The 18,209-nt window shown below is 37.2% G+C and overlaps 1 protein-coding gene across 1 annotated transcript in view; it reads left to right on the top strand.

Moving 5' to 3' along the window:
- LOC128171447 (uncharacterized) overlaps positions 1 to 18,209 on the top strand; it is a 136,814-nt gene that overhangs the window by 81,141 nt on the left and 37,464 nt on the right. The window lies entirely within an intron of this gene.

Here is an 18,209-nt window from a genome sequence, read left to right on the forward strand (position 1 = left end):
CCCTGATATGAGAGTACCTCTGTATATGTCCCGTTATCTGATCCCGGAAGTGGCCGAGACACCATTGTTAGACATTATGTTTTGGGTAAGTCGGTGACCATGAGGCTGTGTTTGGTTCTATCGGTACTGATTAACATCATACCGTACTCAATACTGACAGGTTTGTATTGTATACCTATATTAAACGTCCTACCGTACTCAATACTGACAGGTTTGTATTGTATGCCTATATTAAACGTCCTACCGTACTCAATACTGACAGGTTTGCATTGTATGCCTATATTAAACGTCCTACCGTACTCATTGCTATTGACAGGTTTGTATTGTATACCTATATTAAACGTCCTACCGTACTCAATACTGACAGGTTTGTATTGTATGCCTATATTAAACGTCCTACCGTACTCAATACTGACAGGTTTGTATTGTATGCCTATATTAAACGTCCTACCGTACTCAATACTGACAGGTTTGTATTGTATGCCTATATTAAACATCCTACCGTACTCAATACTGACAGGTTTGTATTGTATACCTATTTTAAACGTCCTACCGTACTCAATACTGACAGGTTTGTGTTGTATACCTATATTAAACGTCCTACTGTACTCAATACTGACAGGTTTGTATTGTATGCCTATATCAAACATCCTACCGTACTCAATACTGACAGGTTTGTATTGTATGCCTATATTAAACGTCCTACCGTACTCAATACTGACAGGTTTGTATTGTATACCTATATTAAACGTCCTACCGTACGCATTGCTATTGACAGGTTTGTATTGTATGCCTATTGGGATATGATCATTTCACATGTAAATACCGTCTATACAAGCTGTATATGGTCTATGGCGTTGTTCATTAAAACACTCTTGTATATACCTAACTTCAATGTTAATTGATAGAAAAAGGAAAGCAACAGTGTGTAACCCGCCTTATATCACTCATTCTTTACCCTTCTCAGATCAATTTTATACTATGTAGGTAATAGAGGGTATATTATACCTTAAACTTATGTGTGATCATTATGACTTAAATGAAGGCAAATGTCCTGATATAGAGAGCAAAAATGACAAACGTATATGATGAAAAGTCAATGTGTAAACCAATATAAAGGGGGCTGGATGATCAAGGCGTTAACCAATGGATCAGCCTTAAGTTTTAAGTCTTGACTTGTTTACATAAGAATTTTTATTTAGTAAAGAAACAAAATCAGTTATTTTACCTTTCCAATTAACTGTATTTTTCTATCCACTTATAAAAAAGCTCTTTTTCTAAAGGAGATCAGAATAGTCTAAAAATGGACACAACCACCGTGCTCTCTCAAAGATGAACAAAAAATATGTTCCTAATGAAATAAAATTTAAGTATCTTATACATATAAACTAAGTTATATAAGCAATGAAAAATGTTTGATAATAAATAAACCCAGTTCCCAAATAAAAAGCCCTAATCCATTTCAATTCATTTACATGTACTTCACAAACGGTAAACTTCGCTTTCTGCTGTACATTTACATTGTATATAGCAAGACCAACACACCGACAACCCTCTAGTAGCTCTCTTAATTCTTTGTAATAAGAGATACAATCCATACATGTAAAACATCAACAAAATCTATAATATTCAAGGTTTTTGTCTGTATTTCTTTCTTTCTTTCTTTCTTTTTTTCTTTCTTTCTTTCTTTCCTTTGAAATTATATCGTAGTTTTAACTTCTTCTCTACATTTAAATGCACAACAAATAAAAAAGTCCCTATTAACTGGTAATGTATAGCCCCTATTGGCCGGTAATGTATAGTCTCTATTGGCCGGTAATGTACAGTCCCTATTGGCCGGTAATGTATAGTCTCTTTTGGCCGGTAATGTATAGTCCCTATTGGCCGGTAATGTACAGTCTCTATTTGCCGGTAATGTACAGTCCCTATTGGCCGGTAATGTATAGTCCCTATTGACCGGTAATGTACAGTCCCTATTGACCGGTAATGTACAGTCCCTATTGGCCGGTAATGTACAGTCCCTACTGGCCGGTAATGTACAGTCCCTATTGACCGGTAATGTACAGTCCCTATTGGCCGGTAATGTATAGTCTCTATTGGCCGGTAATGTATAGTCTCTATTGGCCGGTAATGTACAGTCTCTATTAGCCGGTAATGTACAGTCCTTATTCGCCGGTAATGTATAGTCTCTATTGGCCGGTAATGTACAGTCCCTATTGGCCGGTAATGTATAGTCCCTATTGGCCGGTAATGTACAGTCCCTATTGGCCGGTAATGTATAGTCTCTATTGGCCGGTAATGTATAGTCGTTATTGGCCGGTAATGTACAGTCCCTATTGGCCGGTAATGTATAGTCCCTATTGACCGGTAATGTACAGTCCCTATTGACCGGTAATGTACAGCCCCTATTGGCCGGTAATGTACAGTCCCTACTGACCGGTAATGTACAGTCCCTATTGACCGGTAATGTACAGTCCCTATTGGCCGGTAATGTATAGTCTCTATTGGCCGGTAATGTATAGTCTCTATTGGCCGGTAATGTACAGTCTCTATTAGCCGGTAAGGTATAGTCTCTATTGGCCGGTAATGTATAGTCTCTATTGGCCGGTAATGTAAAGTCCCTATTCGCCGGTAATGTATAGTCTCTATTGGCCGGTAATGTACAGTCCCTATTGGCCGGTAATGTATAGTCTCTATTGGCCGGTAAAGTACAGCCCCTATTGGCTGGTAATGTATAGTCCCTATTGGCCGGTAATGTATAGTCTCTATTGGCCGGTAATGTATAGTCTCTATTGGCCGGTAATGTACACCCCCTATTAACTGGTAATGTACAGTCTCTATTGGTCGGTAATGTATAGTCTCTATTGGCCGGTAATGTAGATTCCCTATTGGCCGGTAATGTACATCCTCTATTCGCCGGTAACGAGCAATCCCTTTTGACTGGTAATCTACAGTCCCTCTTGAAGGTAATATACAGTCCGTATTCCCCGCTATTGATAAAAAAAAATAATAAATTCACGCTGCACTCTTGTATGCAAAGAACAAATTACGATGCATTGGAGTTATAATTTTTGAATTTCAATTAATGTTATTAAACACAAATCACGTTGAATAATTTATATTGTTGCGACAACTATTACAATAAAGTCAATGAGGTCTGTTTTTGAACAGGTTTATACCTGAATTGTAATATAATCCTTATCTATTGATTTAAAAGCCAAGCTCTTCGTCACAAAATCGCAAAAACAGCTTGTTACAAAGACATCTCTTGTTACTATCACACAATCGGTCGTGTCGTTCGGAGGGTGTTTAAACATCTTGTTACAAAGCATTTTTAATTTGTTACCCTCGCACTATCGTCCATGTCGGTGAGTCAATGTTAATTGTCATTGTCAGAGAGATCATAGACTTAGATTTGTTTGATTCTACTCATTGCACACATTGATGTTAGTGGTCCTCTGTACTGTGACTCAATAATTAAATGTAACGGTTATAAAGTTTAACCAACATTGACACGTGGCGATTCTTACGATAGTATGTGTATTCTAACGAAGAACTTTGGCGGCCTGGGACTTCCGTCTTTGTTCTCTGTCTACGGTTGGTTAGATATATGTAAGGGATATCAATTACATTCCTAATAAATACATCTAATTAAAACATTGTTGCGTCGTCAGTTTTTCTACTTATTAGACGACTACAGCCAACATACTGGACTGCTGCAGATAATTGGGATGAACACAAACTCACAGTAACACAACACAACTGGTAGTTCCTCCAACCTCACGGAAATTTACCATCTTCCACATACAAACTACACAGAGTATCCAAGACAAAATCAAAATAACCTATTGCACGAATTAACAAACAAAAAACAACATAAATTCGATTGATAAACGTCGTCCTTTTGTATATATTTGGATGATCGGAATTTTTTTTAGATGAAAACAGACATTCATATATCCACGTATTAATCCTTAACAAAATCAAAAGATCCTCTTCCAATGTTTGTACACACATGACCAATGGGCGGGATCGAACTATGCTTACCACTGAGCAGTAAGTAAATAAGTAAGTAAATATTTTATCATAGTGACATGTGTATGTCATAAGTATAGTACCATACAATGTTATACATTATCGAATTACACCCAGCCCATTGGACCTATATGTGACTTTGAAATCTTATAATATACAAATATAGTATATACATCTGATTGAGCGCATCAGTTTACTGTGATTTGTACAGATAACTTTGTCGGACTGAATAATTGAGCATGCATTTCATAATGCAATGTGAACAAAAGGACCACTGCAAAAACCAAAAAGTTTATTGTTTATCTAAGTAATGGTTATAAAATAAAAACTGTCTATTCTTTCAGATATTGAACAACCCGAGGCCCATCAGCCTAACCCTAACCTTGACCCTGATAGTTCAATGGGCAGTTCGCAATTGCAGTGAAGGTAAATAATCAGCGTCCATAGCTTCAGAGAAATATAGCGAGGATTACACAGTCAATTAAAATATAAGCAACTAAATAAAAACTAGCCAATGTGTCCATTTAATAAGAACCCAGTATTTAAGATACACGTGTAATTTTTATACGGATGTTTAATCAAACGTCACATTACAAAAAGAAATCAAATTTTCACGAATCTGCTGTGTGCATTTCCCTCCTCCTGTTTAAGAAGCGCAGGGGTGGGGTTGGGGTAGGGGGGGGGGGAGGGGAATGTAGCGAATATGTAGAATACGATGGATATTGGTAAAATACATAGTAAGTGTGTCAATATATGCCGGTAATGTGGTATTATCTTGTGTAACTGTTTAAATTAAAGACATACACATGTAGAAAGTGTGATAATGTATGCCGGTAATGTGGTATTATCTTGTGTAACTGTTTAAATTAAAAACATACACATGTAGAAAGTGTAATAATATATGCCGGTAATGTGGTATTATCTTCTGAAAGTCTTTTACTTACTATAGGTTAAAAACAGTAAGAAGAATCAGTTACAAATAAAACGGAATATTTGTCTCTTGGGTTTTTTCATAAAAATGAAATGTTCTAAAAACAACTATTAGTAGAATTGTTCATAGAACTGTCCTTTCTGATATATTTCATTTTATCAAATCAAATATACAACATGACAAAGTAGTCATGTTGTATATTTGATTTGATAAAATGAAATATATCAGAAAGGACAGAACAATAATGAGGTCTTTCTATCACGAATGGTTGATTTCGTTTTGTTCAAATATTTCAGGAAATCCGTTAGCAGGTTATGTTATTTTTTCTGCAATGATCGCTTCCTTCATATAATCATATTTAATAACAAAAGAAAGCATTTCATTGTCTTTAATTACCATCGTCTGGTCCTTAATGTGTCGGTAGTGGCTCATGAAAGTGTTCACGGCGACCTCGACTTCCAATTAAACAATTGATGCACATTCTCCTGTTGTTCTGTATTGCAATCAGTGATCAGAAATTGATTAAAGGCCGTGTATTTGTGGACTCGAAAATGAAAAGTTCCAAATCAGTGAAAGCCTGTCAAGTATTTCTGGAAAGCCTCAAAGAATAAACAGAGATAAGATATAAACAAAAATTAAAAAAAACGATCTGAAAATGAAGAGTTATCTTTCTCGGACTTCTTAGGTTTTTGATATAAATGCTAACAGAAACTTCTGAATACAAATATCAAGGCGTCGATTTTCCATTAGTAGGGACGATAGTTTGATTCAACGGCTTGTTATTTCTTTTAAGGTATTCCTATAGTTGGCTCTAATTGGGCTCAATCATGAAAAACCCAGTTTTAGATTATAGATATACATTCTAACAATACATATAAATAAGAAAAAGTTTACTTGCTAGTTGTTCAGGCACGTAGCATCGATGGGCGGGGGGGGGGGGGCAGGTTGGGCCCCACTTTTTTGTGCAACAAAGATTTTTCTTAAATTTACATACAAAAAATTGAATTAGGATGGAGTTGCCCCCTTCCCCCCCCCCCCCTACTTTCATGGGATCATGTAAAAATGAGAGTTAAAAGTAAGGAAATATTCTTGAAACTGAAGTTAAAGGTATACTACCCCCCCCCCCCCCCGACGGTTTAGGATTTTCCGGAATTTGGAAAGTTACCTTTTTATTTTTTGCTTTTTTTTAAATTGCTTGTCTCTGGATTTTTTCCTAAAATTAATCCTTAACTGTTGGTAAATTAAAAAAAAAGCATGTATAATATGGAGTATTAACATTTGTTTAAACAGTATCACATCAATATTGTTGCGCAAATTGTAAGTTTTTGTTTTTGTTATAAGTATCTCTGTGTTGTGTTTGCCTTTTTGAAGAGGTTGATAATCTGAGTTGTCTCCCTTCTAACACAGATTGAAGTGTATATAAAGACCTTTTCGTGAATAATTTACAACAAGAATATACAAAGAAATGATGATCAGATACACCAAGGAACTCTAGGATATATTACTTAGCATTGTTTCTGAAAGTGGAGGGGGCATGTGCTGATCCAAAAAACATCCCCGGGAGTGGGGGGGGGGGGTGGGGTCCGACGGATATTTGAGTTAGCCGGGGGGGGGGGGTTGAGACATATTTCTGGCAATTTCTTTAGTTAATTTAAAGAAATTTGAATTTTGCAAGGGCTGGAGGGGGGTCCGTACCACTGACCCCCTCTAGATTAGCGCATGGGGGGTGTATTTAACCATAATTTTAGAAAAATCAACTATCATATCTATTTCCTTGGTGGCTTAAACTTACAATAGGAAGTGAAGGACATGTCTTAGTAGGCGCTGGCACGATAAAGGTCCTCCAAAGCTCAAAGTCAGGAACTGACCTAGATCTTTAAATGATGGCATGGTTGAAGTAATCGATCATAATTTCAATATATCAATAAATATATGCACTTTATTCTACATAAGATGCAATGCAAGAAATAACGTATTGTCAGGGACACGTACACTTACATGCAGCAGGGTACAACTGTTTAAACACTTAATGTCCATTTTACTTTTTTTAAAGAATTCCTCATGTAATACATTTCATGCGCGGGTCTACAGGTGGAGTGGTTGCGTATCTTTCCCCTGAAAAAAAAACCCACTGAACCTTATTAAATAAGTAAAGCAAAGCTACCTCCACCCCGAGAAGGCATTGGATCCCCCACCCGCTAAACAAAATACCCCCTCACACATTTTTTTCGCTTATTTGACATATACGTACAGTTTATTTATCATCATATCTTTCGTAATTAAAAATTTACTTCTGATTTGAGTGACTTTTACCAGGTGGGGTAGTCCATCTAAGGACTTTGTTTCTTTGTTGTAAACGGCTTTTTCCTCGTCAATAACGAGCGCGGCCTTCGCTAAATTTCCCTCCTGAAACAGTTCTTCAAATTCAGCCAACTTTTGGGACCTCGCCACTCGTGCTTAAATTCAAATGCTGGTCCGGTCTCTGCCACATGCGCAGCACTGCTCACCGTGGTGGGTTTTTTGTTTTTTTTGCAAGTTTCTGAGTAAGGCACGTTATGTTTTTATGATTAAACAACTCTGAATTTATATCGCTTTGTTTAGTAAGGAAGTAAAATAATGAAACTGACTCTTCGTTCGATAGTCCTAAATCACCGTATTCCATTAGTAACGTGTTTGGGTCCGTAGATTTGGGTAGATCCGTAATCAAGACAATGATTTAAGAAAATGATTGTATGTTTATATATGTATATAAAAACCGATCAAGCAATAATTACTAAAATGATTTGTTAACAAGTACCAGTCAGTATATACAGATATTTAGTCTTAGGATTATCTATCCTTAATTTAAAAAGGCAAACAAATGTAATTTGGGCGACTGGGTATGTGTCCGGGCAGGTATGTATCCGTAGGCACCTGTCCTATGCAAGCGGGTCTCGGGTGTGTCCCGATCCAGAGATCTGTCCTGTACACAGACAGATCTCAATAGAAATTGTGGAAATAATATAATTAATTGAATTAAATACAATTCCCCTATTAACCAGTATACTAGACATCGTATACTTAATACCAGGGTAACTTTATAACCTCGCCGCTTCTGCTTCGATGTTCCCACTTGGAGCTTCCACTTCAAACTGTCGATTTTTAGCTAAGCAGCGCCTTATATACTAATACGCACCCGAACTACCCTCGGGAGCTATCATTATACATAACGATAAAGTCCGGTTTACGTAATAGCTTGATACATTTCGAGCCCGACTCTTCCGAACCCGATCTTTAATCGTCACATTACCCACGCCTCTATTACTCATGCGCCCTCGCAGGATAAAACAATCAAAAGCTGATGACATAGAATTTAATGAGGAGAAAACATGAAATATGAAAACAATTATGAAATGATAGATGCATGGATAAACTTATCTGAACCAAATGAAACTTTAACTAAGTTCACCCTTCCAGTCTTCAAAACATACAACAAATAACATAAGGTCAAGAAAAATCTTGAATTAAAGACTATCTGTCTGAACAGTTCTGTACAAAGTTTCAAAATTCAACTTTCTTACAAATTGTAAAACTCCTCTCTCTTTCCACAATGTTCTCTCTCTTTTTTTATGCAACAAGTTAAAACAATACAATAGCAGGACTACTGGCCCTATGATGGATATACATGCTCTGTGATCAAGAATTTATGACATATATAATTCTGAAATTCAGGATCTAGTCCTGCACATAATCTTGTAACCAAGTTGGAGTACGCCTTTCGTGTCTTGGTCGGCTCTCAGCAACCAACTCGTCTGTGACTTCAACATTTTTGTAGGATGAACCAAACTCATCATCCTGTCCTCCACATTTAGTTCAATATTTGGAGAGTCAATTGACTCTGGCTCGATATCCTCGCCTCTGAGTACTTGAGCTTTACAGAATTTCATCCTGTCGCAATGAACCATTTGTTCTTTTCCATTGCGCCCACAGTTGACCTTGTATAGGACTTCGGAGATCTTTGCCAGGACCTGGAATGGTCCTCGCCAATACGATGTCAACTTTGGTGAACAACCAGTTTTCCTTTGGGGAAAGTACACATAAACTAAGTCCCCATTTTTGAATTGTTCATAGGACATCTTCTTGTCCTGATAGTGTTTTTGTCGTAGAAACCGCTCCCTCCGAATGTCGCCTCACCAATAGGTGAGCCCGTTCCATCCGATCAAACAGAACCAAGACCCAGTCATGCTTTGGTACCTGTTTCCAAGATGAGGGCATATCATACACGATATCTAACGGGGTGGTAGACTCTCTACCCAGCATTAGCATGTTTGGTGTGAATCCTGTTGATTCATGCTGGAACGCTCTATATGCCATCATTACAAAAGGTATGCATTCATCCCAGTCCCGATGATTATCGTCCACATAGTTACTAAGCATGGTAGCTAAGGTTTTGTTGAACCTTTCTACCATACCATCAGACTGGGGATGGTATGGTGTGGTTCTTGTTTTTCGGATTTGCAAATGGTGGCACATCTCCCTGAATAAGAGACTCTCATACTGGCGGCCTTGGTCGGAGTGTATTAAGACAGGGACTCCAAACATACAAATTACTTCTTCTACAATTAGTCTTGCTACAGTTTGAGCCTCCATGTTCGGCATTGGGAAGGCCTCTGTCCATTTGGTGAAGTAATCTGACACCACCAGTATGTAGCGATTCCCTTTATCTGTGACTGGGAACTCCCCAAGGATATCTGTTGCTATCCTCTCCATTGGGTAACCAACTTGCAAAGGCTGCATTGGAGCTCTTTTTGTCTTGAGTGGAGCTTTTCTTCGTGCACATAGGTCACATCCAGCAACATAACTCCGGACATCGCTTTGCAACCCTGGCCAGTAATAAGCTTGCCTAATCTTGTTCAACGTCTTGGTCACCCCAAGATGACCAGAGGTCTTGGAATCGTGCATCTGCTGCAAGATAACTCTTCGCTGTGAGAGCGGCATAACAATTTGGTATGTCGTATTGTTGCTTTCTTCAACTTCCCACATACGACAAAGCAATTCATTCTTCAGGACCAATCTACTCCATTGAGCCCACAATGACTTGACCATGTAACTTTCAGCAGTGATTTAGCTGTAGTCTGGACGCTAACCATCCTCCATCCAATCCTTCACAAGTCTTATATCCCGACTCTCATCTTGCATTTCTAGAAGTGTTTTCGATTCAGCAGTGCTCGTGTTTTTGACTTCATGCTTTAATGTCCTGGCATAGTCCTCAGGCACATCTGCTTTCTCCCAATCATCAAAATATCCGCATTGGGTACAAGGAACTCTACTTAGCCCATCTGCATTTCCATGTAATCGCCCCGCTCGATGCTCGATTTCCATATCATATGGCGAAATCACCTCTAGCCATCGAGCCAATTGCCATTCCGGATCCTTAAACCTAAGCAACCACCGGAGAGAACTGTGATCCGTCCTAACAAGAAACTTGCATCCATACAAGAAATGCCTGAAATGTTTTATAAACGTCACTACTGCGAAGAGTTCCTTCCTAGTTACACAGTACCTTCTCTCCGTCTTGCTGAAGACCTTACTGGCATAAGCTACTACCCTCTCTTGTCCATTTTGGATCTGTGACAAGGCTGCACCGATCGCATTTTGGCTCGCATCGGTATCAAGGATGAAGGATTTACTGAAATCGGGATGAGTGAGGATAGGTGCTGAGGTAAGCTTTGCCTTCAATGCATCAAATGCTACCTTGCATTCATAAGTCCATTTGAAAGCAACTGATGCTTCTGTCAGTCGATGCAGAGGGCGAGCTATTTCAGCAAAGTTTGCAATGAACTTTCTATAATAGCTGCAAAGGCCAATAAAGGACCTTACTTGCGTCTTGTTTACTGGTTCTGGCCACTTCCTAACGGCTTCAACCTTTTCCACATCCGTCTCAACCCCTTCTTCAGATATAACATCTCCCAGGTATTTGACTTGTTTTGAAAACAGCGTGCATTTCCTGGCCTTTAGCTTCAAACCAGCTGCTCTTAGCTTCTCAAAGACCAGTTCTAGGTTATGTAACATTTCTTCAAATGTTTTCCCATACACAATGACATCATCCAAATAGATGAGGCATACTTGCCATTGTAAGCCTGACAACACCGTCTCCATCAGACGTTCGAATGTTGCCGGGGCATTGCAGAGCCCAAAAGGCATCACATTGAACTCAAACAAACCTTGCCGGGTCACGAAGGCTGTCTTAGGCTTATCATTTGGGTCCAGCTCAACTTGTCAGTACCCTGCGTTCAGATCGAAAGTACTGAACCACTTGGAACCATTTAACTGATTGAGTGACTCATCGATGCGGGGTAAGGGATAGGCGTCTTTCATCGTCACACTATTTAACCGCCTATAGTCTAAACAGAATCTTTTGGATCCGTCCTTCTTTTGTACCAAGACGATTGCTGACGACCAAGCGCTCGATGAAGGCTCAATGATACCCCCATAAACAGGATAAGTCCTATAGCCATCGGTAAGACAGCCCACCAATATTTTCTACAACATTACATCTTTATATTTATATATCATGTCATCAATAGATCAACCATCAATATACTAACCATATTGCTTATGACACAGAAGATAAACATTTTATCTTACAATAACTCAGTTTTTGATATTAGACATCATTTTATTTTACTGTTACGTATAATTGTCCAGTTCTTGTTCATATTATCCAGACATTTTTACTCAGTAGTATTGTTACTGACTGACTACAGAAATATATCGGGTTGATCAATCTCATAGGTGGTGAGGCGAAGCTAATTAGTGTCTTTTTTTCCCGCGGACTATTAAGTGACACATTTATTCACAATAACATTCTCACTATATTGCATTTGACACAGAAGATTAAGTTAACGTATTATCTTACAGTAATTCAGCTATTGATATTGGTCAGAATGGTTTTTTTCACTTTCTCCCTACAATTGTCTAGTTCTTGTGAATATTGGCCAGATATTTTTACTTACTTATTAGGTAATTTCTTGATTAACTACAAAAGAACTTACGATATGCGGTTTCTGTATTAGATAATATGAAATGTTCAAATGAGGAGGCTTAGCATCAGCAAATAACAGTCATATTGCCGAATATTAATTCTGATCAAACAAACATAGAGATATAAGAGGCAATCACGTGCTATATTTAAACCAATGAAAGTGTCACATTTCAGTCCGAGGGAAGGTAATTTTATTTAGTGTTACCATTCAAAAACTCAGTATGACGTACAATAATCCAAGATGACAAACAATAATCCAGCATGACTTACAATAGTCCAGCCTGACTTACAATAATCCAGTTTGAATTACAATAACCCAGAATGACTTACAATAATTCAGTTTGACTTGCAATAATCTAGCCTGACTTACAATAATCATGACTTACAATAATCCATTCTGACTTACAATAATTCAGCATGACTTACAATAATCATGACTTACAATAATCCAGCATGACTTACAATAATCCAGTCTGACTAAAATGAATACAGCATGGTTTACAATAATTCAGCATGACCTACAATAATCCAGTTCTTTATATTGGCCAGCGTTTGTTCGTTAAATTTCAAGATCTTCAGTCGTTGTAATGGTCCTTCAATATCAACGCCACGGCAACGGGAAAACATATCACAGTAACCTTGGTAATTGTTACAAGGGGAACCTAGGTTAATGAATCACACATTAGTTGTGGAATTTTAGGATAATTCAACAAGGGGCCCATGGGCCACATGACTCACCATAACAACAGTTTTTTGTATTATTCTATATCAGTTTCTCAACATTTTCCCAATATATTTCTACCAAGTTAGTTAAACTTTAAACTCTTTTTGAAGCCAAAATTTGGGTTCGGGTCACGATTCTAACAATTCAAAATCTACATTATTTTAAGATGCTTGCAAAGTAATCTCTTAAATTGTAACATTGTAGATCTTGAGAAGAAGATTATTTTTTTTTTTTTTACATTTTTTCTGTATATGTTTATGCTAACCTTGAATCCCTCTAGGGGCCCCATTATTGGTCCGGGGTCAGGATTTTAACAATTGAGAATCTCTATTATATGTACAAGTTTTATTGTAAATTTTGGCATTAAGGAAGAATGATTTCGTAAGACACTCATCCTAATTTCAATGTTTCGCAATTATTTCCCTTTTAAAAAGGGGTTTGATCTTTATTTTAACAATTTGGAATTTCTTTTCCATGAGGATACCTTGTACAAAGATTAGTTTAATACGGGCAAGTGGTTCTAGAGAAATAGTCAAAACTGTGAAAAGTTTAGAGACCGACGGACAGACCGACAGACGTGATCAGAAAATCTCACTTAAACCTTCGGTTCCTCTTCTTTGGCGGAACACAATAACAATGTTTGGTGTCCTAAAAAGCGCTTCCTTTAATTTTCACACCACGGTGGTCTCTGGTAAACTGTTTGTGAATCGATAATTCTATTAGTGTTCAAAACATCATCTAATTTGAATTTATTTTTTAAAACTTGAAACGAGTGCATACAAATGGTCAAAATGAAGGATCTAAGATTCTATTGATATTTGGTTTATATATTAACTATCAAAAAGTTTCTGTTTGATACGTCTTTCAATAGACATATTGTTAAATTAATTTCTTTATTCAAGAAATTTGTTAATTTTTTACGTATGCCCTCTCATCCGTAACGTGTGGAATTGACAATCATATCTGTATTTGGTACCAAGGGTTTAGGACATGATGTATCTATTTAGTTGTAGTTGTATCTTACTTTTTACTACATAACGGGAGAATTGACAATTACCTATGTCTGTGGTATCAATGGTTTAGGACATGATGTGTTTGTTTAGTTGTAGATGTATCTTACTTTTTACTACAGTGTTTACTACACACTGAATTAAAGCCATGGACATCGATGCCACGGACGTTAACTGTGTTGAAATTGATTTTAGTTGGCGACATTCAACGCTGGGTTTTTTAATTCACAGTAAATTTTAGGATTTATTTGTTTTGACTGAATAGATCTCTGTGTGTGATAAATGTTGTCTTATCCCCATAACAACATTAATATATTAAGGTCCATGGTACGTGTATTGTTGAAATACCTTTAAATCCCCATTCATTATCTACTCTTTTAGAGTGTTTAAGTCTCATTCAAAACAATGACGGTTCGCTCTGAATAAAACAGCTTGCAAGATATGAATGAAGCATAAAGAAGAAAATCACATTATGTTCTCCGCTTCGCTTAGTAACAACACGTGAGATAGTCATACCTTTTAGACAGTTCTTTTAGAACGTGATATCAAGACATGAAAATGAATTTAGGAAAGCTATAAGAAAGGTAAGACATGTATATTTTCTCATTTTTGCATACATTTCCCTATAAGACTGTAGATAATAGTCTAAAGGCATTCACTGAGAGTGTTTATTTCCTACTCAGTTGAAACTGTCTACAACAATTCAGTATGTACTGTAGAGTAGTAGATCCCTATATGTAAACATGTTCCCTGTGTCTACAACAATTCAGTACGTACTATAGAGTAGTCGATCCCTATATGTAAACAGGTTCCCTGTGTCTACAACAATTCAGTACGTACTATAGAGTAGTCGATCCCTATATGTAAACATATTCCCTATCTCTACAACCATTCAGTCCGTACTGTAGAGTAGTGATTCCCTATATGTAAACATGTTCCCTATGTCTACAACAATTCAGTACGTACTGTAGAGTAGTGTTTCCCTATGTTACAACATGTTCCCTATGTTACAACAATTCAGTACGTTCTGTAGAGCAGTGATTCCCTATATGTAAACATGTTCCCTATGTCTAAAACAATTCAGTCCGTACTGTAGAGTAGTGATTCCCTATATGTAAACATGTTCCCTATGTCTACAGCAATTCAGTACGTACTGTAGAGTAGTGTTTCCCTATGTTACAACATGTTCCCTATGTTACAACAATTCAGTACGTTCTGTAGAGCAGTGATTCCCTATATGTAAACATGTTCCCTATGTCTAAAACAATTCAGTCCGTACTGTAGAGTAGTGATTCCCTATATGTAAACATGTTCCCTGTGTGTACAACAATTCAGTCCGTACTGTAGAGTAGTGATTCACAATATGTAAACATGTTTCCTATATCTATAGCAATTCAGTACGTACTGTAGAGTAGTGATTCCTTATATTTAAACATGATCCCTAAGTCTAAAACAATTCAGTTCGTACTGTAGAGTAGTGATTCCCTATATGTAAAAATGTTCCTAAGTCTACAACAATTCAGTACGTACTGTAGAGAAGTGATTCTCTATATGCAAACATGTTCCCTAAGTCTAAAACAATTCAGTCCGTACTGTTGAGTAGTGATTCCCTGTATGTAAACATGTTCCCTATGTCTACAACAATTCAGTCCGTACTGTAGAGTAGTGATTCCCTATATGTAAACATGTTCCGTAAGTCTACAACAATTCAGTCCGTACTGTAGAGTAGTAATTCCCTATATGTTAACATGTTCCCTAAGTCTACAACACATCAGTACGTACTGTAGAGTAGTGATTCCTTATATGTAAACATGTTCACTAAGTCTACAACAATTCAGTACCTACTGTAGAGTAGTGTTTCCCTATATGTAAACATGTTCCCTATGTCTACAACACTTCAGTACGTACTGTAGAGTAGTGTTTCCCTATACGTAACAATGTTCACTATGTCTACAACAATTCAGTTTGCACTGTAGAGTAGTGATTCCCTTTATGTTAACATGTTCCCTATGTCTACAACAATTCAGTACATACTGTAGAGAAGTGATTCCCTATATGTCAACATGTTCCCTAAGTCTACAACAATTCAGTACTTACTGTAGAGTAGTGTTTCCCTATATGTAAACAGGTTCCCTGTGTCTACAACATTTCAGTTCCTACTGTAGAGTAGTGTTTCCCTATATGTTAACATGTTCCCTATGTCTACAACAATTCAGTACGTCCTGTTGAGTAGTGATTCCCTATATGTCAACATGTTCCCTAAGTCTACAACAATTCAGTACTTACTGTAGAGTAGTGATTCCCTATATGTAAACATGTTGCCTATGTCTACAACAATTCAGTACTTACTGTAGAGTAGTGATTCCCTATATGTAAACATGTTCCCTAAGTCTACAATAATTCAGTACGTACTGTAGAGTAGTGATTCCCTTTATGTAAACATATTCCCTAAGTCTAATACAATTCAGTGCGTACTGTAGAGTAGTGATTCTCTATATGTAAACATGTTACCTATGTCTATAACAATTCAGTACGTACTGTAGAGTAGTGATTCTATATATGTAAACATGTTGCCTATGTCTACAACAATTCAGTACTTACTGTAGAGTAGTGATTCCCTATATGTAAACATGTTGCCTATGTCTACAACAATTCAGTCTGTACTGTAGAGTAGTGATTCCCTTTATGTAAACATATTCCCTAAGTCTACAACACTTCAGTACGTACTGTAGAGTAGTGATTCCCTATATGTAAACATGTTACCTATGTCTATAACAATTCAGTACGTACTGTAGAGTAGTGAATCCCTATATGTAAACATGTTGCCTATGTCTACAACAATTCAGTACTTACTGTAGAGTAGTGATTCCCTATATGTAAACATGTTGCCTATGTCTACAACAATTCAGTCTGTACTGTAGAGTAGTGATTCCCTATATGTAAACATGTTCCCTAAGTCTACAACACTTCAGTACGTACTGTAGAGTAGTGATTCCCTATATGTAAACATGTTCACTAAGTCTACAACAATTCAGTACGTTCTGTAGAGCAGTGATTCCCTATATGTAAACATGTTGCCTATGTCTACAACAATTCAGTCTGTACTGTAGAGTAGTGATTCCCTATATGTAAACATGTTCCCTAAGTCTACAACACTTCAGTAGGTACTGTAGAGTCAACATTCCCTATATGTAAACATGTTCCCTAAGTCTACAATAATTCAGTACGTACTGTAGAGTAGTGATTTCCTGTATGTAAACATGTTCCCTATGTCTACAACAATTCAGTTCATACTGTAGAGTAGTGATTCTCTATATGTAGACATGTTCCCTAGGTCTACAACAATTCAGTTCCTACTGTAGAGTAGTGTTTCACTATATGTAAACATGTTCCCTATGTCTACAACAATTCAATACTTACTGTAGAGTAGTGAATCCCTATATGTAAACATGTTCCCTAAGTCTACAACAATTCAGTACGTACTGTAGGGTAGTGATTCCCTATATGTAATCATGTTTCCTAAGTCTACAACAATTCAGTACGTACAGTAGAGTAGTGATTCCCTATATGTTAACATGTTGCCTATGGAACAATACATCTTACATCCTACATGATTAAATCAGTTTAAAACAAAATAGAGAGGTTTAGCAAACCGACGTGTACGCGTACTTGTACGTGTAGCTTACAAGTTAGAATTACACGTACACGTTTTTTCTTTTTTTCTTGTTTAGCAATTGTAACGTGTACGTGTACGTGTAAGTATTTTACATGCAAACGTCTTTATGATTGGATAAATTTGAATGTGTTAGCCAATCATTTTTTAATAAACAATTTTGTTCAATATGGCGCTCAATTCAAAGACATTGGCAGCAATTTTAGATGATGACGATCTATTGCTACTGGACACAGTGCAATCCCAAAAATATCCATCAATTCTACAGTTAGAGGACATTTCAGATACTCAGTGTAAGCATTTATTTCGTTTTGATAAAGGAGGATTAAATGATTTGAGATGCATGCTGGAAATCCCACAGGTTTTTCGATGCAATAATCGCACAGTTTGTTCTGGAATGGAAGGGTTGTGCGTTGTAATTCGGCGGCTAGCATATCCAAATCGTCTCGATGATTTATCACCGCTATTTGGAAGAACAAAATTCGAACTGTCAAACATATTTAATACAAGTCTTGATTATATTTACGAGAACTATTCATATCTTCTCGATACATTGGACAGACCCTGGTTGTCACTTGATCAGCTCCAGGTCATGGCAACCGCTATTAAAAATAAAAACAGTCCTCTAGAAAATTGCTGGGGTTTTATCGATGGAACTGTGCGTCCAATATGTCGCCCAGCACATAATCAAAGAATTGTTTATTATGGTCACAAAAGGGTCCATGGCCTAAAATTTCAAAGTATCATGGCCCCAAATGGAATCATTGCCCACTTTTATGGACCAGTGGAGGGGAGACGACACGATGCTGGTC

The sequence above is a fragment of the Crassostrea angulata genome, chromosome 2 (genome assembly GCF_025612915.1).
Source record: "Crassostrea angulata isolate pt1a10 chromosome 2, ASM2561291v2, whole genome shotgun sequence".
Lineage (NCBI taxonomy): Eukaryota > Metazoa > Mollusca > Bivalvia > Ostreida > Ostreidae > Magallana > Magallana angulata.